Source organism: Numida meleagris, chromosome 3, assembly GCF_002078875.1.
Source record: "Numida meleagris isolate 19003 breed g44 Domestic line chromosome 3, NumMel1.0, whole genome shotgun sequence".
In the NCBI taxonomy this organism is placed as follows: Eukaryota; Metazoa; Chordata; class Aves; order Galliformes; family Numididae; genus Numida; species Numida meleagris.
The window spans coordinates 49,858,536-49,884,077 of record NC_034411.1 but is presented as its reverse complement, the minus strand read 5'-3'; the positions used below and the strand labels follow the sequence as shown (position 1 = coordinate 49,884,077).

Sequence of the window (25,542 nt, the reverse complement as noted above, 5' to 3'; positions counted from 1 at the left end):
TAGAGTAACCAGCACTTGTCTGCTAAGCCACATAGTCCACATTAAGTACTTGTTCTACTGTGCAAATATTGAATTGATCCAACCCATCAAAGTCAGCTAATACTGTTTGTAAAGCCACAACTACCATTATCCAAAAGTTTTAAATTAACAGAAAACAATGACTTCAGAAACTTTCCTTTGAAGCTGACTGAAGAGACGGATGCACTGATGGTCTCTCCATATTCATGTCCTTTTACAAAGAAGAGCTTGTCCAGATGCTGAGGAAAAGCTTCTGAAAAGGGGATTCATTCCAAGAACAAAAAGCCCAACCTCCGCCCTCACCAGAGCGCAAGGATGTTTGCCTGTTTTGCTTTGTTTCTTTTTTAAATCACTCCTCCAACAGATGGGCAGCAGCCATACATCTCATTGGAAGAGTTCACCAATGGAGCAGTCAGGCTTCCAGCAGCTCCTGGCATGGCACAGACAAAAGGGCATTTCTCTGACACAGACCCTGCTCCTGAGAGAGTTAGTTTTGACATTCGAATTCAAATGGTGTCATGGTCATGCGCAAGCATCTACAGGCTGTGGGCCCAGCTGTCCACATACTGAGCATATCCCTCATTAATAGCTAAAGATCTGCTAGCACAGGAGACTTACACTGCCCTGGTGTTGCTACACCTCATCTACATGCAGCTGTCCGTGCCTCCGGGAGGGAGATGGTGGGAAGGTGTGAGGGGCAGGATGGCGGGACAGAACTGCCTCCTTTGGGCAGGAGCACAGCCATAAATCAGCTTACACTGACCAGGGGAAGCTGCTGTCTGACCCCACCCACACTTACATGCACTGGTATGAAGTGCATACCTTCAGCAGGACAAAACCTTGCACAAATATGTAGCATGGGGAGGTCACCTTACCAGGACGATATTGACTTTTAAAACGCGATGCACAGTCTTTGCTTATGCAAACTTAACTGCTACATGAAGAACATTTTTATAGTTTAAAATTTTGTCTTCAAAGAAGAAAATAAGGAGGAAAGCAAGAGGATCTAATTGGCCTTTACGCTCAGATGTGCATATGCTCGGCACAATATATCACACACTGAGCAAATCAAAGCCAGCTTAGACTCAGCATTTCTGCAGCTTTTCCCTCCCCTACCCTTCCAGGCTAACTAATTAATAGACACCATATGTCAAATACTCTACTATGGCCGTAAATCCAGGATGTGAAGAGGCTGATCTCCTCATTGCTGGGGTCTTGTGTGCAAATTGAATTTAAGCATCACTATTGATTTGCTAACATTTTTGTATCTGCCTTTTAGCCTGGTGTAAATAACGATACAAAGGAGAATCAAGTTCCAACCATACAAATACTTTCATCTCTAAATTTTTTTGCCAAATCTTCTTCTAAACAGCAATCAGCAGTAAGCATGATTCCAATCAAACACTTTGCAGATATGACATAAAAGTAGAGAAACAAAAATTTGAATTCAGATCTTTATTATACAGGCCCAAAGCTGTGGTCACCATGCAGTTACACTGTAATGGGGATGATCTTGCTGAAAGGATCTCACTAAACCAATTTAAAGAGACCACAGACTACAGCATTCCAAATAACTGGCACTTTGATTTTTGAAAGAGCAAAAATAAATAGAGGAATGGCAAGTATGTCCTTTTCACATATGTTAGGGCATATACATATTCCTTCTTTTCTATAGCTATTTGGGAGACAAAATTAGCAAATACGGCCCTAAAATACCGACCTTTCATGGGAGGGCTCAGATAAGTTAGCTGTTTCTCTCTCCTTAGTTATTTGATCAAACATTCTGATATACCAAAAACAAACACCAAGCCCACAATATATATTTTTTTAATATCGTTTTCCCACTGCCTGCCCTTTCCTCCACCATTCAAGACACTAACAGGGACTATGTGGAGACATACAATCAAATAAAAGCCCTGAAACTTTTCCTTTCTAGTTTTCCATGATACCTTCATAATTTACGGATTCATCACAAATCTAAAAAAGGTTCAGGTGTCTGACAAGTAATTTAAAAATCTCTGGAATACAGATAGCCACAGTGAAGAGCTGCACATAGACTGCACACATAGTGTTATGTAAAAGTGGTTACCTTTAAAAAAAACAACAACATTTTTTAAAATCTGTAGACCAAAACAAAGCATGTCTTATTCCCTAGAGGATTTTCTTGCAACCTGTTCTTCAATTATTTGCACTAGGAGATGCTACAAATGGTATTAGTTACAATAATGTTGTCTTCTGGTCCAGCAGAAGAACCTTTCTCTCCGATGGATGAGAAACTTTTCATCTGAGTAGATCATCCTCAACAGCACAAATATGGTCTAGAAACTCATAGAGTTTATGGTTTTAATTTATAAAATTAAACCTGCGCCAGACAGGTAATACTGGTATGTAAGTTTGCCATCCCTGGGTTCTGTCAGAAACGGGGTACTGAGGTGCTCAGAGCCGTCTCAGTCTGCAGCGCTGGGATCCTTCTGGCACTTCAGACCCAAGAGGCGATGTGATGCATGCTAGAACATGGGCGCACGTCTCGCTTAACTCTGCAGAGCCAGGGGCATGGTAAGCTGCCAGAACTTCCTTCATCTTGCCTGTTGACAAAAGGAACAATAACTAGTCATCACTGGGTGTTGGAGTGTAATTCCCATTTCTAAAAAGTGCTGTAAATGAGACTGTTTTTTTGTTTTGTTTTTTAACTAGGCAGTAGCAAATTCTCATAAATAACAGTTTTCTGATGAGGTTTACCATCCCTCTGTTACCTATGGGATGCTTCTGAGGGAGAAAGGAGTCTTATGCTGCATGGTTCCTGAACTATTAGCCAGGATTAAGCATACCACTATTTTAAAAGCATTATTAATTTTACCTTTCATTGTCCAGTAACTTAGTATTTTTAAATCTTCATTAGGATATTATGTCTGTAGAGAAGAGTTGATTTTTTAGTAGCAGATTTCCTCGCTAAAAGCGCTGTATGATCTGTTATGCACACTGGTACAGTGTAAATAATTCAGAGGATTATTAAAGACTTAATGAGTAGGAATCCTATAGATTAATAAGTGACTTACCTAAACTTGGTACGTAACTATCTCTGACACATATTGCTCACGTCTGTTATACATTAATAACAACTATTGTTTGTTTATGAGTGCTTCACAACTGATGCATTCAGTGGGCTTCCTAGAATTGTGGCTCAGGAAAGACCACTGGATTTTCTACTCTGATTCCCTGTCAATTGTATTTTATCTAGATAGTCTTCTACAGAATCCATGCACCTTGGCTTTCTAGAAACTAAGCCTTTAGTATCACAGACTGAGAAAAGGAAAGACCAAGCATACCTCTGCAATACATAGTTACATAGGATAGGTACAAAGTAAGACAGCTGGGAGGGCGATTCTTCGACTCTTTAGGTAATATCTATTCATCTAGTCTCATTATAGTGAATGAAAAAAAAAAGACTGACCTTTCACAGGGCTACAATTAAGTGTTTTGTATGCTATCACAGGGATCTGACAGCATTTATCAACTTATTTCACAAAGACCATTCACAAAGCCATCAGACAGTAGTTAATGTCAATCAATACTGACGTGGGCAAAATTAGAAAAAAGTTTAATTGCTTCAATCTAATGTAAATACAGAACGCATGCAGTAAATTCTAGAACTAATTACTATTATTATTTAACATATTCTGAAATTCTGTGGAGACATCCAGAGTACTTTTCCTATGTATAGTTCTTACTCTCATCATTTTCACATACAAAGAAGTCACTAAAGGATCAGGGCTAACAGGTTATTTGATAGATTACTTCATCCATCCCTAACCTATGCCATGTCTGCCGATGTTTGTCTGACCTATTTTTAAACTTCTGCAGAGCTGAAGATTCCATGAATTCCCACTAAGCAAACTATTCCAGAGCTCCACTTTTCCTTGCCACTTAATTTTTTCCCTGATGCTTACACTAAATCTTCCTTGCTATGATTTAACTCTACTATTCTTTTTCCATACCAACAGCATTTAACTGCCATCAGTTAAATCCTTTCCTCTTCAGAGTCAACTATTGCTATACAAAGGCTGCTAACATGCCTTCCTTCCATCTTCCTGTTTCTAGACTAAACAATCTTTCAGTCTTCCTCTAAAGACCCATGTGTTTTAGATCTTTGACTAGGCTCATTGGCCTCTCCTTAATGCGCTCTGGCTGAATTGGATCCTACTTGAGCAGCAGTTCTTGCAGCTTGGTAAAGCACTGAGGATTCACCAGTACTGAGTAGATTGAAATAATGATGTTTTATGCTCTATTTATTCCTATTCATATGGCCCACAGTAGCGTTGGCCTTGTTTGCATGATATCATTGGCACATGTACAGCTCAGGATCATTGTAACACAGTCTTCTGCAGCACTGCTTCCCAGTCACTCATTTGCCATTGGTATGTGTTGCAGCTGATCATGCTTACCTATACGTACGCTTCTCTAGTCTCTAATTCAACTGCTGGAAACATGATATTTTCTAGGCTACTCCATTACTTTATCAAGATCATTTTCTGCTCTAAGCCTTGCTTCAGCACACTTGTTCTAGTCTATAAATTTATTAAACCTACTTTCCAGCCTTTCATTCACATTATCTGTGAGAATACTGAGTAGTACCAGAACAAGGAAAAATATTTCCAGAACTGCACTTAATGGTATATCATTGCAAACTACTCTCTGCATATGGTTTCCAAATTATTTATGCACTCACTTCACAATAATTTATTCCAGCTCAGCTTCCCTAGAACACATGAGCGTATAAACAACTAAAATATATTGCCATACAGCCTTGTTCAAATAAGGCAGGTAATACTAGTAAATATTCTAAAATTAAGTATTGTATACTCTGAGAACAAAAGCATTACGGAGAAAAGATTTCAACTGAAAACACAATCTTGCTAATAACTGCTTGTACATCTATATAACTATTTTTATGAATTACGTTCTCTATTAGAATACTGTTCAGTTAGGGTTTAATGGAACTCTTTGACATCCTCCCAAAACTGGGTTTTGTTCAATGGAAACCTTTACTTAGAAAACAGCAAAGATATATCACCAGAATACTTCCATTGGAAATAAGTTAGTTGTACAGCATCAGAAAACACCAAGTTGCAAATTACTATTCATCTTGCACAAGTTCTTGATCAGAAACATAATGAACAGGGAGCACAAACATCAACAGAACCAGTCACAGTGACACTTTTCACTGAAAGGATTTCCTCTTATGTTAATCTTGATGGAGACACAAGACAATTGCAACAATACAGGAGGTACAGATCACTCTTACTACCTAATATAAGTTATTTGCTGGGTTTGTTTTTATTTCTTATTCTATGCCATATTCTAATTATGCTGTCTGAGCCACTCACAAAAGTGAAATGGTTTGCTTCTTGAAGTGGAGCCAGAGCACTCGGCTCTTTCATAGTGATATGAAACATGGTATTGTGAGATCTGAACTGGAAACACTGGAGGCTAGCAGAAGTTGAAATACAAACTAATTACTAAACACAACACAAAACCAACTGTTAAGTAACAAGAAATTTCATTTGATTTGGTATTTAGGCTGTACCTTATTAAATTTCCAGGAAGAGAAGAGAAAAACTTGACTCCTCTCAAAAATACGTGATTACAGAAAGACAACAGCATATGTAGAACATAAAAATGTTTTCTGTTTTCTTCAGTGGAAAAGAAGACAATGTGAGGAGGGGTGGCCCTGTTGGCCTGACCCAGCACCAGCTGTAACATACAGCCGCTGTCTGACTGCTGGGGCAGGGGAGGGTTCTCACAATAATCTCTACTCCCTATGGGAAGACTTAAGTCCTGAGACTGAGATTAACCAGATGTCTTCATTTCTGAGAGTAGCTTTAGGAGTTTTAAATTATAAAGATGCAAGAGACTTCACTGAGTATCATAGGCATCTAGATGCTAAAATTACTTTCCTCATTTTATTAGAGTCAGGGCTAGAATTTCCTACCTTTCCTTTGATCAAGACTTTTGGTATCAGTGAAAGTGAAGGAAAGACAAATCTCTCAATCAGAAGTACAGCTGGGAGAGAGCCCATGTAGCAGCTTGCTCAGTAGCAACAGAGATGGTACTCTGATGATTTGCAAAGTTGTATGTGTAACAGTGACCTCTCTACTAAAAGATTGTCATAATTGTCATAGGACAATTATGCTTTGCAGCCAAGGGAGGGTGAACTGCTAAGTGGTGAGTCCTGCTTTCTGTGTTCCAGTATCGTGATACAATCATCTCCTGGCAGAAAAGGGTGACTGCACCACTCCACGGGGTGGTTGTAGCATCCCATCCCTATGAGGATGCATGGATCTTGATGTGCTCTGAAGAGCCTTGAGCTCTACAGCATGGACAAGATGTTTCGTTCTGCCAAGACTTTTGAAACCCATAGAGTGAGGTCACCTGCATGGGCTTCCCAACCCAAAAACATGGATTTGATGGTGTTCTGGGGAAAACAGAGTAGGTGAAGAGGTGTCAGCCTGCAGGCACTGGCATCACAGATACTTACAGCCAAATTCTGATACTTACAACCAAATTCTGAAACATCAGGCAGGAATCAAAATGCATCCCATACACAGGCAAAAGAGGCAAAGCTAGTGCACTGATACTGTTGTTACTTGAAACTGTCTATTCTGGAAATAAGGACAATTCTTCTGCTATAATTCTACAGTAGTCAAATATCCCAAGGGATATTCTTAAAACACCCAGTGCACTTTTTTTTTTTTTTTAAGGACCATCACTTTCCACCGATAGCTGAAGTTGCACACAGAGATGTAGTTCTGATAAACACAAGATCTCTCCTAATATCTGAAATTATGCATGGAGGAGCTGCTCCAGCCACATGGAGTGGGGGGGTGATTCACCTCACCAGAGTTAGTTTTCTAAGGATGGGACTCAGCTGTCTAATTACAGGCATCTCATGCCATTTTAGATGCCCTAAAGGTTTCCAGCCTCATCAGTGTATCTTTAATGGTACTCACACTTGTGCATATGCAGCACGCTCATCACAAATGTCACACACTCAGCTAGAATTACCTACAGCCACTCTGTGCTGGGCACCTCAGGAGGAGGATTTGTCTCACACTTGAAGTGAGAAACATAAGCATCAGGAGGCAGCCAGAGGTGTGTGGGTGACCCTGCCCTGCTGAGAGCTCTCTCTGCACTACAGAGACAAAGCAGTCTGCTCTGCAGTGTAAGTGTTTTGCGTGAGATGAGTCTCACTAAAAGCAAGGAAGAGGAGAAGTTCTAAAAGTATAATATTGGCATGTTGATTGACAGAGAGAAAATTAGTAACAGTGTAATTAAGCCTAAAGTTACCAAATAGAGAATTAGTTAATAGCAAAATCAAAAGTTTTAATGAAGTTAGCAAGCACCATAAAACACACAGGTTTCAACTGACTTCAAATTTCAGCAAAAGTTTATGGCTTAGAGAGTAAACTACCGATAATGAAATACCTCAATATGCTTGTTCCTGAATGTCATAACCTTTTTTGTATGGAAAAGTCGATGATTATACACTTGAATTAAACTAGGAAGCATCTGTCTCTGATATGTTAGAGAAGACTCTATCAAGATAACACTAATATTTGAAACATCATGTCATATTGCATGTTTTGATGTCATATCTCAACATATTTTAAAATTGACAGTGATTTAGGTGATTCAATCAAAGGTGCTTTTTAGGGGTGTAAAATGAGTAGTGATGTTCAATAGCTAAATACCAACATTCTTGTACCTAAGTTACACAAAAATTCTCATCGCTGACTTTTTTAAGAAAATTAACAGAAAAATATTAGGCAGAAGTACACCTAAGAGTCTTGATATCATAAAAGGAAACGTTAGAAATGAACAGCCCAGTGGGATACCACATTTGTAGTTCAGATATGACTAGGGTCCCAGGTGCCAGCTCTCCAAAACGCACCTGGGGACCCTGCAGCTTCCTACAGGCTTGCGTGAGTTCTGCACTCAGAGGAATTTCACCATCTCTGGCCAAATGCAGCTCTTGGCTTTATCAAATACGGCTCTGTCAACTGTAGAGGTTTTCTCCCATGCCCCATCATGAGATTTATTTCTGTAAAGCTTCACCTGCTGGAGAGAGCTGCTCATGTGACAATCTCAGTTTTCGCCTGTCAGTTTACTTTTGTGCACTTATAAGCAAAAAGGAAAAGGTGTAAAATGTGAATTCTGTCTCTTCTGATAGGCTCAGAAGAGGCTGAGAAAAACAGAGACCAAAATAAAAGGGATTTGCAGAGCATTAATCTTAATATTTCTCAGAATTTTAAAGCCGGTCTTGTAAATTTTGAAGCTGTGACTTTTTGCTTGTTTGACATGTGCGGGATAAGAAACATCTGGATCTGCTGCCTGCCAGATCTGCAGGCTGAAGCAGTTACCTTACTTGGCAGTGCTGTGAGGGAGACAAGGGTTTACATTACTGCTGGAGAACAGCCACATGGCTAAAGGACTGAATCATGACAGGGAGACAGCTCCTGACACAGCAGGCAGCACGCTCGGTCTGCACTCAGCAGTGCTCACCAGGGTGGATATGGTGCAGCAGAGCATGAGAGCTGGAAACTGCAAAAAAAAAAAAAAACAACACACTGAGGTGCAAAAAAAAAAAAGAAGAGCCTTAATTCCTACTATTTGGCCTGGCTACAGGAATGTTTTTGCTCTGCCTCGAGGCAGGGGCACATTCACAAGAAGGGCAGTGGCAATTTGGACAAATCCTTTGGGTTGTCCTGAAATGCTGAGGAAGGGCTGACTGAGTTGGTTCTGAGAGCCTGTATGAGGGAATGAACATAAGGATGAAGAATAGGAGAAGGATGAGGAGCTCCATCTCACTGAGAACTTCTCATTCCCAAGGGCAGTCTCAGGAGCATGCAAAATTGAAGACCTTTACTATTTGGAGTAAGATGGGTACTGCAGATGGAAACAAAAGACTTATGTTCCTTTCCATTAACTGACCAAGATGTACCTCTTGTTTGGCTGACTCTTTAAGAAATTAATTGCTTATATATAAAAAATAAATATATAAACTATAAATATATATAAGACAACACCTATTCATTTACTTTTGCTTGTTAGGTTTCTCTGTTCTTTCCCAGTAGCTTGCCTCTATTTCAGTTTGATTCAATTCTTCATCAACATAGATGATGAAACCTCTGTACTACATATATCCTACAAATGCCTTCTACAAAGGCACTGATAACTTCACTATGTCTGCTGAAAATACCTTACTTGGTATGCCCTAAGATAGCATTTATCTTTTACACAGCTATATTACATCTATGGCTCAGAGACATCCCACAACTAATGAACATACTAAAGTGAGGGGAAAAAACAAAGCATCTCCAACAAGTAATTGCAGAAATTGCATTTCTTTGTTAAAGTATCTGATTTTACATTGCTATTACTAAATTTTATCCCAGTCTTTCAGTGTTATCTTTGGATGTAACACACATTTGCAGCTATTTGCTAGATTTTTACCAATATGCAGAATGAATCTTTGCCTTGTTTGCATGCCCACTGGCTGTTTAAGACTTTTGTTTTCTCTCTGCCCGTAGCCATGCAGTGGAGACCTTCAGCTTCCTTCTCGCATGCTTTACACAGTCCCCATTCTGCAGTAAAAATACCATTTCCAACAGCTGAGTGCAGAAATCCCCTCCCTGGAGAAATAGAAATGTAGGAATAACCAAGAAAGCTGAACCTCACAAACTATAGATTCTTTTAAATATACTGAAAATTGCTTGAGAAGCATCAGATACATTTAAACTTTTAATTACTAAAATATCATTAGATAATGTCTTAAATGACCTTATTAAAGGTGCAAGGTACGACTAGTCATTGTTTGCGGTTTCTCTGTGACCTTAGCAGATCAGAAAGTCAACAACTTCAATGCTGACTTACGAGGTCTGGCACTAAATATATTTTTGGCATCTTTAATTCAGATTTATAAATCATATAAATAGAATGTCTCTTAGTCTCATACTTTTTTTTCATCTACAAATGTTTCTGTATTGATGGTAAATCTGTCCAATGCTAAGTAAGCAGGAGACAGTCTTCCTGTAGAACATTTTCTTCAGATCATCGTTAACTCCATTTTCTAATCACAAGATAATTTTTTATTTTAGCAGATACTGAGCTCACTCTTCTCTTCTAAAACACAGACCAAGAGACTCTTCACGTCAAAACAGAAACATCTCTGTCACCACCAATCTCTCTGTTAGGTCTGACTAACAAAGACTTTGATCTGATCTTAAACAATGGCCGCAATTGCTTGATACCACTGACCTTAAAATAATGCCTTTTGCATATGCTCACTTCTGAAATCTTGTCAAGTTTCAAAGTTTTGGGGCATTCTATATTAGAAAACAAATATTTTTAAGTACCTAAGCATGCTATTGTAGGGAGACAACTGTAGGGAGTTTTTTTTCCAGAAATAGGAAAATTGAAGTCAAATTCAGCATTACTTGTGCAGAGATGAGCATTTTTTTTTTCATAAACAGACTATCACTAGAGTTAGGATCTTCATTCCCCAGCTCCAGAACAGACCACCCAATCTGCAGAAAGTCATCCAACAACTCCCAGTAGCAGAAAAGGGCAGTCAGCTCCAGATGCCAATGATCTCCAGAGAGCAACACTGAAAAAATTGTATAATTCCTGTTCACCAAAGGACATAAACCAGAAAGATTCTTGCTAATTATTATGATCTTCTATAACTGTAACTATCACCAGCATGTATGACGAGATCTGACACTCCAAGCATGAAGATATATTAACAAGTTGTTTGAGAGAGAGGAAAATAAAGAAACTTCAGAGATCCTCAGTTTCCAGTCAGATTAAGCTGTCAAGAACATTCAGTTCAAAAATAATCTGAAGGCCCTTCTTTTACCCTGAAGACACATTCTGTTTTGTCTTTGGAACAAAAGTGTTGAACAAATTCACAAAGGGAAATTCCTGTACGATAAGGAAAGCTTTTAGTAAATAATACAGGGCCTTGCAGTAGAAGGTGCTTAAGATGTACTCAAAAGAGCAATCTATTTCAATGCCGAAACAGCATTTTTAAAAAAAACTGAAGTAAAAAAAGTGGTAATAAATTTGATCAGCTGTTAGGTCATGCTTGTTGGCTTGTATCACTAGTATAAGAAAATTGTTATCAGTATTTCATTAGAAATTCTACAATTTTAAGTTGAACCAGAATATATTCTATTCTAATTGCAATACATGATTCTGCAGTGATATAAATAGTTGGAAAAACATACGTACTGCAGAGAACAAACATTCAATCAGAAAAAAACACCTATAATATAATGGGAATACTTGAGTAAGGCGGCTTAGTAAATCCAAAGAAAACTTTATCACCATAGCTACTTTAATTATTGAATTTCCACATTTGTTCAAATAAGACTGATGAAATATAACATTCAACTACATTATGTAGTCAGAAGTCATATTTCTTGAAAAGATATAACCTAGGAAAATCTGGTCTGGTGCCTTTAAACAAAATTTATTTGGAGATGCTCAGGAATGTAGATGACTTTCCAGAAATGTCATTTAGAAAGGTTTGAGGGTTTATTTGTTTTGTTTTTGGTATTTTATTTTTTTCCCCTCAAGTGCAGTGCTGCCAAATATTTTTACCACTAAAGAAATGCTATTTCAGCTGCATTCAAGCAGAGTAATAGTGGTAGCTAATAGTCTATTCAGTTAATCATAGTTATCCACTCCTCGAAAATGCCTCAGAATATAATAAATGTTTTGTTTTCTATGTGGACTCTTAAATTACAGGCATTATATAATATACATGATATATAACCCATCAGAATGAATACAAACTGAATCCAAAACTACTCCTTTAAAATAACTTTAATATTTGGAGCATCTGAAGAAAGAAAAACAGTGCTCTTATCCAGAGAGCTACTGAAATAGCACTGCTTAGCAAGGTAAGGAAAGGCTATAAAGAAAGTTCTGGTTTAACTAAAATCTGGTTATTTGTCATCCACTTAGAGAGGTCTGAAATAACTATTACAGACCATTTTCAATAAAGAAAAGAAGAAACATCCTTAAAGAGCTGAATCACGTATACCCTTGCCTAAATAAAGGCGATAGATGTAGAGTTGCAGTTTGGCCCATAACAGGCAGATCAATCTGTTTTCAGTCTGAGACCAGTGCTCACATTGTCTGTTCTATCAATACATAATTTATGTTGTTCACTTCCCAATTTACATTCACATGAGCTTTAGAAGTACCCACCAGACTCAGCTTTGTTTTAATTTTTATCTCCCTCAGCTCTAGGAGATTGTATTTATTACTCTGTGCAAGGTCTCTGTCTATCACAACAGAAACAGCAGAGCTGGTTATATCTTTTCTCTTCCTGGTTGCCATTACAGCAAAGAGGCACATCATCAGTGTAGTTCCTTCGGGAATTTTACTCCAGGAGTATTTTATAAAGCTGTGGATTAATCTTTAAAACAATGGCAGGCTTCCATGGTCAGAGACAGCTATTCTTTTCAGTTACAATTGCGTTGCAGAAAGGATTAGCTTATTGGCTCAGGAAAATACCCCATGGACTACTTCAAGGAGCAAGACAACCACAAAGATCATCTTCCCTTGACTTCATGGATGGAAGAACTCTGCCATGAACGCTGCATTTTTTGTGTTGCCTTTTGTGGCTGAGATGCCAGTTACCTAGGCTGTTATATGTCTGCATAGCTGACAAATAAAAGGAAGTTTAGCTGCTCTACAGCATAACCACTGCTTATCTGAGATGGGAGCACAACCTAGGAAAAGCTGAGATGTTCAACCATTCATTTTCAGCAAGGTTCTCGAAAGAGGCCAGTTATAATTCTGAAGCTTAGCATATTTGAGGATCTTCAATAATAAAAAGATGTTTAAAATCAGATGTGATAGAAAACATGGTGACGTTGTAAACAGCTTACAAGACAGGATTAGAATTCACCACAATTGCAGTAATTTGGATAATGGTTCTGAAATTAATGCACTGAGTCCATAGAAACAAGTGCAGATCACTGAAGGCTAATGCTAGTGGCACAGATATAGAAAGGAGACAGTACTGCAGAAAACATCCATGGAGGGGTTATAGTGGTATATAAACAAATTGTAAATCAGGATAATATGTAGTTGCAGAAAAAAAGCAGTCTGATTATATATTCATGATAATGGTATACACAAATTGAAGTAATTATTCCTCCCCTACTAGGGGTGGTAAAGCTCAGGCTACACGACTGTGTCCCATTCTGCCTACCACACTGTCAGGGGAAGGAAGCCATTGGAGGGAGTCCAGATGAAAGATACAAAAAAAATAATGATGTAGAACAAGGAAAGGTTGAAAAAGCTAGATTGTTTAGTCTAGGGAAAGAAAAGATTGAGATGATAACATTTTTAAACTATGCAAATGTTTGCTATGAAAAGTCAGTGGTGACTAATTGTTCCCCATGTCTATCATGCATAATGGAAATGACTTAATATACTGCTGTGGAGATTTAAGTCAGACATCGTGAAAAACTTTCTAACATAAGGACAATTAGCCCTGGAAGAGGCTATCTATTCATAGAATCACTGCATGGCTTGGAAGAGATCTTAAAGTTAATCTACTTTAAACTCCCCTGCCATGAGCAGTTGCCACCCACCAGCTCAGGCTGCCCAGTGTCCCATCCAATCTGACCTTGTATGCCTCCAGAGATGGGGTATCCAATGCCACTACCTCATCATCCTCTGCGCAAAGAATTTCTCCCTAACATCTAACTGAAATCTTCCCTTTTCAGTTTAAAACTATTCTCCCTTGTCCTAGCATCAGACTACATAAAAAAAATTGGTCTCCCCCTCCTGTTTGTAAGTTCCCCTTAAGCACTAGAAAGCCGCAATGAGGACTCCCCAGACCTTTCTCCAAGCGAACGAAGCCCAGCTGCCTCAGGCCTTCCTCATAGGAGAGGTCTTCCAGCCCTTTGATCACCTTTATGTACACCGTACTTGTGCTGGGGGCCCCCGGCCTGGATGCAGTACTCCAGATATGGCCTTACGAAGGCAGAGCAGAGGGGGACAGTCACCTTCCTCTCCCTGCTGCCACCTCTCTTTGGATGCAGCCCAGGAAACAGTTAGACTTCTGGGCTGCAAACACACACTGCTGGCTCATATCAAACTTTTCATCCACCAGAACTCCCAAGTCTTTTTCTGCAGGGCTGCTCTCAATGAGGTCCTCTCCCAGTCTGCAGAAATATCTAGGATAGCCACTACCCAAGTGCAACACCTCACACTTATCCTTGTTGAACCTCATTAGGTTCACATAGGCCTACTTTTCAAGCTTGTCCAGGTCTCTTTGAATGGCATTCTCTCCTTCCGTTGTATCAGCTGTGCTACTTAGCTTGGTGTCATCAGCAAACTCGCTGAGGGGGCATTCAATCCCACTATGCAGGGCAGTGATAAAGATATTGAAGAGCACTGGCCCCAGTATGGACTCCTGGAGGATACCACTCATCACTGGCTTCTACCTGGACATACAGCTGTTGACCATAACCCTCTGGCTGTGACTACCTAGCCATGCTGGTTGTCTCAGATCACTTCCTCATCCTGCATGTGCCCTAACATATCTTCAAGAAAGATCTGTTCCATGGTTTTCCCAGGCACAGAGGCTTACTGGTCTGTAGTTTCCTGGGCCTTCTTTCCTACCTTTCTTAAAAATGGGAGTGATATTTCTTTTTCTAGTCAGGGCTACAGTGCAGGCAAAGTGCAGAATGGAACACTTCCATGATGTCTTGTCAGTGTTTTAGCCCTAAACAAAGTAGTCTTTAAAAACAAACAACTCTTCATTTAAAAAAGATAAATAGATAAAAACAGAGACCAAAGAAAACATCACCAAATGACCACTGTTATGGTCCACGATTCTGCTTGACAACTTGAACACAGAGATTAGAGGACGATCTATAAAGACTGGATAATGCACTGGAACTTGTGACAACACAAACTACAGTTCTCACTCTGGAAAAATCAAATTCATGGGCAGATGTGATTTAACTGATTCTGTCAGTTATTCAATTGCTCTTTCTACTTTTACGTCAAGCTTAACAGTTTTCTGAAAAAGTTCCTCAGCTTCAAATGAAAAGTCCATACTTAAACTATTTTTAGTGATGATTTACATGACCTTCTTGGTAGGATGTAAAAGCTAATGTAACTACATTAGCTTTTAATTTTAATTAATTACAAATATAGGCAACTAAGGAGATGTACAGTTTAAAGAAACTCAGATTTGCATGTTTAAGTAGTCCTTGCACAGAAAAAAATATATAAAAGAAATGATACAATACCAATACAGAAATATTTGTAATGCAGTGTTCCGATTACTCTTTATATCTTTTCAAGTGTGTCAAGGTAACATCAGTATTTGTTTGTCCAAAGACCTTTAAAATTCATTTAAATAAAACAATTATTTTCACCCTTAAGCATTTCTGGGGAACTTGTATCTGGAAATGCCCAACAAAGCAATACACTCTGATTTCCTGCTTTGATTTCTCAGTCACTGTAGAGCCTTTGCAGACTGTACCTACATGGGCAATGATCACCTATGAATAAAATGAATTGCATATAATATGATGTCAAAGTGGACATTAGAAACTTCCTGAAAACAGTTTTTTTGCATTTTGTAAAATTGCCTTGTTGGGGATCTATTTTAGCCTCTCCACTGAGTACTGGCACCAGCTAAATGCTACAAACATAGTAAATATTCCTTTCTGATACATACAACAATGCCCTCTTCGGATTCCTGCAAGCTGAATAACTGTTATAGAAACTTATAATGCCATAAACACTAAAGAAACCATGCAAACTAGGGACTGAGGACACAAAAAGGAAGAGCTTCCAAGAACAGAACAGTTGCCCATAACTTCACAAGCTAAAGTATCGTATCTTTGTCTTTCTGAATCAGTTCAGCCAAAATCTTCCTTAGAGGATATAGGATGTTAAACATGGACAGTATCACAAAATTTCTTATTACCAGTAGGGTCTGGTTTTGTTCCAGCTACTTCTATTATGGAGTCTAATAAACACACGTAAAAGAGTTTTTTAGCCAGGAGACCACACTGAATACAGATAAGAGAAAGAACTGAAAGGGAAAACAACAAAAAAACATCATTATTCCTTTATCATAAACGGAAAACCAAGACATCGTGACATTAAGCAATTTGTTCCATACCATGCTGAAACCTACAGTAAACCACATGAGATCTAGGCTAGGGTCTCTCAGTTCATTCAGACTAGCTCTCATTAAACCATAAGACAATCTTCCTACGAATTAGGAATATATATATAACACAAAGGTGAACATAGAAATGTCTAATTCCTTTGACATTTCTGAAATTTTCTTCTCATCTGAAATGGGAAAAGAATAGCACAGAAACAGAAGCAAGTTAATCAAAATGCTCGGGTGATTAGAAACAGTAAGAAGGAAAAAGAAAAAGAAAATCCAACAAGGAATGAAGGTTTCTGGAAGATAACACTGTGCTTTCCTCTGATCTCTGCAAAATTTGAAGGAATAAGGGATTTGCAGGAATTCAGCAGGCACAATGCTCTCTTGCCATAAGATTCTGTATTCTGTGACTTTATGGTTTTATCTTAGAAATACCTGAGCATGAAGGCCTGAAAGAAAGTAGCACATTTGCATAATTAGCAATGTTTGTTTGTTTTAAATACAGCTTTTCAGGATTACATGTCAAGTTAAAACTCTGTACACAAAGTTAAGTATAGGCTCAAGTGTCTCAAAAAAAATCAGATGATGATAGCTTGGGGATTTCTATAATAAAAACAAATTCGCATATATGAGACACTATACTTTGTGGGAAGAGACAGGAAAATCCAATATAGAAAAACTGTGCAAGTACTTATTTATAAGCACACAAACAACCACTTTTCTGCGATAACCTAATTTGGGGTAGACTGATTTCAACACCTACCAGGAACCATCAAACATCTGCTTTAGCCCCCATGTGCAATTCCTTCAGGATTTACTGGGGAACAGATTTTGTGTCTTTGAAAACCTGTGCTTTTATACTCCTCTCTGTACCACACTCAGGATGAACAGATACATCATGGGAAGGGAACAACAGACTTGCATAATCTCCGAGACTGAAATACATCACTTTGTTGTTAGTACTGAAGGTCAGATTGCTATCAGTTTTGTAACTGATTACTGTTCATGGGTATACAATTATAAGCTAAATAAATCTGATAACGATAGTATTTGTCTCCTGTGTTGGAAAAAAGATTTTTCAAGAGCAAAGAATAAAATGGCATTTTCATATCCTGCAACACAAAAATAATTACGGCAGAGGAATCCTTTTTAAAGTGATGACACATTGATTTTTGGAGGCAAATAAAGTATGGCTTTATTTTGTAAAGCAGCTTGCATATAAATTATGTCTTAGTTTGTCTTCTTTTGTTTAAACTATTTAATAATACTGTTTCAAAGTTAATATAAAACAAAAGCAGATAAGGAGACAAATTAGAATGAAAGCCTACTTATATCTACCAAATGCTGTCAGACACCAGGAATACCATAAATAAAACTTCTAGGAGTCTGGTGCCAAGATATTTACTCGGGCAACACCCAGATTTAGGAACTCACATCTGTAGGTATTAAAATATCATTTAATGCACATAAATTAAGGAACACTAACATGCATCTCAGTTAAATATCTTGCAACCTGGGAAATGTACTTGCTTTATGAAAAGCAAACCGAAAGCCAAAGAATGTATCATGCCTTTCAATGCTAATGAGAAATCTGCCTTCTGATTCTATCAAAATTATCCAGAATGGAGTGCTTCTGAAATGAGATGGAAGGAGAATCTCAAAGAATGATGTATGAAAGATCACATACAGAATATTTTAGGGGATGAAACTCCTCTGTATGAAATATTTTTGAAATTTGCCAAAGCTAATGCTATTAAAGAAGAGCTGGCTGGTGGGAGGGCAGTTTCTGTATAATATTTTCCTAACTTTCTTTTAATATGAAACTTTGGAAATCAACCAAATTTCACAAAATTTTTTTATTTGGATAGTATTGCATATCCTATCATATGGGAAATGGTTTTATTAGAAAAACTGCAACGAAAAACTCATGAGCTCATCTAACTTAAACCACAAAGTCAGAAAAAAACAGTGGCTGGCAGACAGAAACATGAACTGAGCAAAAGGACAAACATAATGCATTTTAACGTTATCAGACTTTAGAACTTGCCACGATTTTATCAGTCATACTAATATCAAATAAGCAATTGAGTTTACATGAGTACTGTTTTTAAACTAATCTTTAATTTTTTTAAGGGTGTTGTTCACCTTCTTCTGTTTCTCCACATTTGCCTTATTTATCCCTTTTCATGTAGACACCGCTGCAACTATGCACTCACCTATGCTTAAATTTAAGCACATGAAGAATTCCAGTTACTCTAAGCAAACAAGTCTTATCTCTTGTACTTTCTTGGACCGAAGTTTAAATTCTTGTTATGATTAATACTAAATTTTAGAAGTTCAATCTACTTTACAATGTATTAATGACAAATCAAAAGCACTATTGTAACAGCACTGCTGAATGTCTCAATGAGTACTTGTGTTATAATACAAATCTCTAACGTGCATATTCCAGTGGATTTTTTCTGGCATTTCTTTTTGTCAGCTTTGCCGTTCAGTCTTCTCGAGTGTGGCTTGATCCTGAAAACTGTCAAGGATTAAATAAAGCCATCCAAAAAGTAGAAGGCAGTTAAATTCAGTAGTATATTTCATTAATTTTTAGTCATTGTTTTCAGATGGTCACTACTGAAACCTTAAACTCACAAAGCAACTGTGGAATCAATAGCTAACAAAACAAAATCCATCACATCTGCCATTTCACCTTACATGTAAGATGAAATGAAAGACCACTATATCTGCTCTAGAATGACAGTATCATTTGAAGTGGCAGGAACTTGTCATGAGTTTTCTTAAATTCATCAACACGTCCCTAACAAGGAGTAGTCTAATAGTTCCATCTTTAATAGAGGCGACTCTAGACAAACCTCAGATATTTCATTCTGACTAAATTCTACAACAAGGTTATTTTCTTATCTACCTGTTTATATGCTTGGTAGTATACATTTTTTCCTTACTATTAGGTTACATCTGTCTGTGTACTCTTAAAACACATACAGGCTGGCACTGATCTTCATGCAACAGCTCAAATGCAGCTCCCCCGGCTCTTCATTTAACATCAGGTGGGAATTTGGGAAACAAGTGAGGTAGACATCTTACCAGTCTAGCTACATCCCCTTACGATCTTAAGCCAAACTCCCAAGACTCAAAAGGCTTTACTCCATCACATGCCTGCTGTGCTCCTTCACACAAGCCACTTGTTCCCCAGAATAGTCTGGCTTTTTCAATTGTCAGTTCTCTAAATCATAATAGCAGCTGCTTTCTTCCAATATGCACAAGAACATTTTCTGTCATAATCAAACCTAGCTCTCCATAGTGGCCTTTAAGTTACTGCTAATTAATGCTTCTAGTCGTGTGTTTATTAAGTATTTAAAATACATTTAATAATAAATATTTTTAGGGATATAGAACATATCTAGAGTAATGATAGGGAGCCATAACATCCTGAGAACCATGAAAACCCAAATCAGGTACCGGGAAGCAGAGCAGATCTTTTTATACTATTCCCTGCTGTGGCATTGGGCAGATCCATCATATTCACAGACTCTTGCACTTGCTTTTTTTTTTTTTTTTTTTAATTAAAACCAGGTTGTAGTCTGCTCTCCAGTGCCAGATTCAAAAACATAGTGTGCTGACACCTTAAGCTTACCCAGCACAAAGCAACCCCCCACTCTCAGAACTTCCTGTGCCTGGGCTGGTACAATGCTCTTGTCATCACCCCCATGTTGATCTGCACTCGTTTCTTCTAGGCTTGTCAAGGTGCCTGGAGAGCTGTTTCTGAGCAGAATCTGTTTGAGATTTAGCATTTCAAAGAAATGCTTTTAGGAAATATCACCTTGCTGGCACTTTGCTAAAGGCACTTCAGCTTGTGGATAAGCAGCATAGGGTGGGCGGCTTGTAACTAATGACATGAATGTGTGAAAAAGAAGTATTTCCTAGGGACTTGGACTAGCCCTAAGAAAGCTGACCTTTGGGAATTGACACTACTCACTGAGTAGTAAATCCTCCTCTAGAACACATCAGTGACAGCTTGCACTTTGGTCTTACAGGAATGAGAACCTCCTACACTTGGATTTACTAGGCAAATAAATAGGAGAACAGATGACTTCCTCACCCCCTCCTACCACACCACTCTGGCAGCTTACACTTTCCAAAGACAGGCCATGCAGCAAACACAGGCAATGGGTGCACCCACACCACAGGCAGGAGGAGCAGGCGTAGGCACAGCATGGCGCAGAAGCTAGGCCACGTGCCTGTCCTCATGTTGCGAACTGACACAGGGCCAGCGCAGCTCAGGTGTGCCATTTACAGTGCCAGTGCAAAACAAGGAAAAGCAACGTTGCCTTTAGAAGCGCTGCTGAAGACATTTAAAGCAGCAAAAGGAAGAGCATTGTGATAATTTATTTAATCTTGCTTTTCATTTGTATTTTCAGGGTTTTTTGATCATTTGTTTTCCCTATAGGAAGGTTTAGTCTTACTAAAATAACAACTTAAACATACTGATTTGGGATTGAACTGCTATAATTTCTGCTGAGAGGATAATGTACATCTCCTTAAATCTGTTTAGCAATGATATAGTTTACAACAAATTCAGATCTTGACTTTTATCTGACAGAATTATAAATACTATGTATCTTACTTTCCAGGTGAAAGTTTTTAATTATCTTCAGTTCTCACCCTTTGAATTTAAGAACAGTCATTATGTTTAAAGAATGCTCAAACAACTAACAACATTTTCACTTGCACTGAAGTTTCCTATATACTGAATTTTGTATTTTGCTTTACATGAGGCAACACTGTTTTCTCTGGCACAGCCATATGCATTATACGCTTTATAAGCAACATAACAACAAAGCACACACAATAAACAAACACACACCCAACCGATTAACAAGAACAACCAAAGAATTACTGCGTCTCCTTCTCCTTATTTCACTGACTGCTGTGGAGACCAGCATTTACATTGCCCCTACTACATGAGTTGCTGCTGAGCATCTCTACCTACTCCACTTGCCAATTCTCCAGCTACCAACCACAAGCCATTGAAATTCTGTTGTTCTTCAGTACCAACAGGAGCAGGAGAGCTATTATCTTGAAAATTTGGAAGCTAGGAGACAAAATGCTGCCACAAGAGGAGTGAAGAAGAGGAACTCCAGCAGGAGGATGGAGCCACAGGAGATGTTACAGCATCTGTGCTGTGTAAAGGTAATGCAAGCAGCTATTCATTTAGCTGCCCCTGCTGGACTAAAACCGGGCATTGCTGAGTAGCAAGTTCCCCATACCTCTTTAACACAACTGATTCTAAAGATGGAAAGAAAATTTCTTTCTTTGCTAATTATAAATAAGTCCTCCTCCTACTGGTTGGGACACCTTAGGAATGCTGTTCATAGAAACTAATGATCTACTAATCTTGTTGTTTTTTTTTTTAAAGCAACAGTTTAAAAACCCAACTTAATGAATCTGTATTTGAGAAATTTTCATGCCTATATAACAACTGAAAGTGTATTTAAACTAAAAGCCCAAAGAGATGTAAAACCAGATACGCCTTTGCTTCCTCTAATTCAAAGCACAAACATAAATTAATCCTTACTCTGAAGTTAGAAAAAATACTATAATCACCTTGTTCTTAAGCAGAGCAAGAAGACACTCACTGCAATATGGAGGAAAAACAAGAAGAACTGGAATTTCAGAGAAGAACTGCCAACGATCTCATTAAAGAGATTGGACACTCACAACAAATGTTATGGCATGAAAGTCACTGGTTGGGATAGTAAGCTGAAGTAAAACATTCAACTAACACTCCAGTGCTTGAAGGTACTACCGGACTAAGGAAACCAATACAGATAGAACACTTGGAGAAGTTATTCTTAGCTAACCCAAACTACACTCAGGATAGTTTTATTATGAACAAAATAAAGAAATTTATAAAGCAAAGTAGGCTTCAGATCACTTGTTCCTTTAAAGGCAAATTATCATTCCTCAGGCAAACTCAAGAAACTTCAAATCTTAAGTCTAGACCAGTTATTAAGATTAGTGTACTCTAGATCTGGATTAAGTTTTTTCCTACTTCTCCAAGATCAATCACCTGTGGTGTGAGAGGAAGAGCATAGGATGTGCTCAAATGCAGCAGCCACAAACACAGAAACAAAGGAAGAAATCTGCTTACCCTTGGAAGGCCTCAGGTGCACGCACGCCTCCAGAAAGATACCCTTGCCTCCCCCTGCCAACCCTTAAATGAGGTCTGGGAAGGGGTAGACCCTAGCTCCACCCCTTCTGGTCATTCAGGGGCATTGCTTGCACCTGAGCTCCCCTGGGTTGGCCCTGCCTTCCCACCAGGTGCTCAATCACTGTTTCAAGCCCTGACTTAGCACTCTGCTACAGGTACGATGAAAGATTTTCTTACAAGAAATAAAAAAATGATTTTTTTTTTTAAGTTTTGAGATCCTAAGTAGGAAACTTAATTAATTTATAATGCATCCAGAGAGCAACTTGGCCTGTTAGAAATAAGAAGAAAACAAGTTGCATTTGATACAATGAACTTGATTCCAACAAGATGCTGGAAAAATAAGATCCTTTAGAAAAAAAATGACCAATAGAAGAAATTACAAAGCAAAAATACATTAACATGAAATAAAGCTAAATAGTGTTTTTCAGTGATTTATACTAGGCTAATTCATACACAACTGTTCTAACAGTCAAGCATTAGAAACACCAATATCTAGACACAGAGGTAAACTTAAATCCTGAAAAAAGTGGATAAAAATACTTTACTGTGGTATGAAAACTCTCTCAGAGCAGTATTATGCAACTATATTGGATTAATGATAAATGTATCTTAAAACTGACAATGTGAATTTAAACTATGTACCATTTTCTTCCTGCCTGTACTTGAGATATTACAGAAATTAAGTTAGGACAGTTTAAGTGCCACAACTACATATTCCTACATGTTAAGCTTATGAAGATCCTTTTTACATCTTAGAAAATAGTACCTGCGAAGTATGTTACATTAAGCCACTGAAACTATACATAAAATGCGCTCATGCATCCAATGCACTCAGTATTGAATGTTACTATGGAATATGAATAAAAAAAATATATAATTTCCATATGTTATTTGGTATATTCACTATCGTAATACATGACCTGTTAAACAGGATGCATAAAGGCAAGGGCTTCACGAAGAAATCTTTCAGGTAATGGGTGTAGTAAAATAAATACTATCAACTTGGAGCAAATGTATAGGTGATTAAAGCCAAAGGTCTATCTTGTCTTATTCATTAGACTTGGTCATTTAAATGGCCAAATATTATGCAATTTTTTTTGAAGCAATCATAGTATTTCTCACAGGACTGATGGTAGGGGATTGGTTTATAGGTGAGGATGTAAGATGGCAGCTACCTACCCACTCCTGACTTGCTGCACTTGGTGGGATACACTGACATCAGGATCCCACAAGATGCACTGCACTAACACCAGCTGCCTGGGAAGGGCAAGGTGGCAGCAGGCCTGCAGAGAAGCAGGAGTTGGATGAAGAGGAGTCACTGTCAGAGAAACAAGGTGTGAAGAGAGGTTCCTGCTGGCATACTGCTTTTGTACACCATTGCCAATACAATATGAACTGTCTAATAACAAATGATCTGCCGAAACTCTCACCTGCCAGAGTTGTGCTATCCAGAAACATCAAAAACGCATTAACACATTTACAGTGGTCCTATTTTAGCAATACCTCACTGCAGGTGTTCAAGGCCAGGTTGGATGGGCCCTGGGCAGCCTGATCAGGTGGGTGGCAGCCCTGCCCACAGCAGGGGTTTGGGGCTTGGTGGGTTTTGAGGTCCCTTCCATCTCACTCTCTGATTCTATGATTCACTGTGGTAAAGCACTCCTGTATAGTACCCAGGGAATGATTATATACATTCCATTACGTATATATGAGCCCATAAACTTTTCTCCAAAAAGAAAACTGAGAGCAATTATATATTCTATATAAATATCAGGGAATAGTATTTAAAAGTTGATAGGATCAAAATCATCACTGTGACAAATCTACGAAGCACCTAAAATCCAAACACCCAGTACAAGAGCAGACAATTTTGGGTAAAAGCTCTTTTCCCAGTTCTTTCCAGAGGTGTATGCAGCCAGTCCCCTTTCAGATGTGATACATCATACTGTAAAAAAAAAAGAGTATTTCACATAATAAAACATACTGTGCAGCAGTTAATCTGAGGATTCTTACACTCAGAGAAAAAACACATTCTAAAGAGAATATAAAGCAGTTCCCTCAACTGAGCTATCCTGATCACATTTCTCTGATTTATAAAATAAAAAGCGTTTGAGGATCAAAAAGAGAAGAGCAGAAAGCAGGCCAGGGAAAACCCTGCTTGCCTCTCATTAGGACATGTAGAAGGAAACAAACTTTTAAAAGTTTCCTAAGTCCTTGAACTACTTTGTGATGCGACAGATAAGAGCTGGGAGCTGGTAGGCAATGCTGACTGGACAGAGTGGGGAGGGAGGTGGCAGCTCCCAGCAAAGCCCTGCCAGGTCAGTTACAGTAGGTCAAAAAAGCAGAGAAATAGCTCAAAAGCCACTTCCACGGACCTTTCTCCTAAAATATCACGGTGACAAACAACAGCTTTTAAAGTAGGCTCCGATCCATGAAATTATGAATGTGCAATCCCTGCTCATTTTAGCAGGAGTGTAAAGAACAAGCACATAGGAACTGGACACAGTCCTGAATCTGATAGACAACAGTGCCAGCAAATTCCCCCTAGGTGAACTGAAAACAGTGCACTGAAGCACAGCTGTGAACTATTTTGAGAATCATGTTCAAGCGATACCTGAACAGGGCCTAGGAGGGCAGTTATCTGGTTCCTATGTAGCAGTAACACAAGGGACTGTGAAGAAACAGCTACGGCTGAATACATCCTGTGCACCCTCTGCTGGTTTCAGAGCAGCAAGCAGCCAAATGTCAGGATATCAATTTAATAAAGCTCAAGCAAAATCCAGGGGAAAAAAAAAAGACATCTCAACTGCAAGCAGCAGTAAGAAGAGATACCAAATTCATTTTCAAAAATGCAAAAATAAATGTTTGCAAAAAACTTTTTATTTTGAAAGTGCAAAAAGAAAATTCATACCGAGTGGACACTACCCACTTGCTCAAAGTTGTTTCATACTACATTTGCAAAATCACTCTTCCTATGTGTTTACTGTAACTTCTTAATATTTGTTTAAATCTGCTTGCATTTTTTTTTTCAAAAATAGTTCAAACTAAGCATTTGCTTGGATTTCAGTACTCTGTCCTTTCTCAAGAG

The 25,542-nt window shown here is 38.4% G+C and overlaps 1 protein-coding gene across 3 annotated transcripts in view; it reads right to left on the bottom strand.

The window, feature by feature from the left end:
- The window catches only part of SCAF8 (SR-related CTD associated factor 8), a 161,958-nt gene that overhangs the window by 60,189 nt on the left and 76,227 nt on the right, over positions 1-25,542 (bottom strand). Inside the window, exons 22-23 of one of the 3 annotated variants that reach the window (XR_002436735.1) lie at positions 8,436-8,616; positions 1,459-2,603 (exon numbers count right to left, since the gene is read on the bottom strand). The exons of 1 other annotated variant lie outside the window; for it this stretch is intronic. The gene's annotated coding sequence lies outside the window, so the exon portion shown is untranslated. Of the gene's footprint in view, positions 1-1,458; positions 2,604-8,435; positions 8,617-25,542 lie in introns of those variants that run through there. One more of the 3 variants, XM_021391223.1, reaches the window with a different exon arrangement.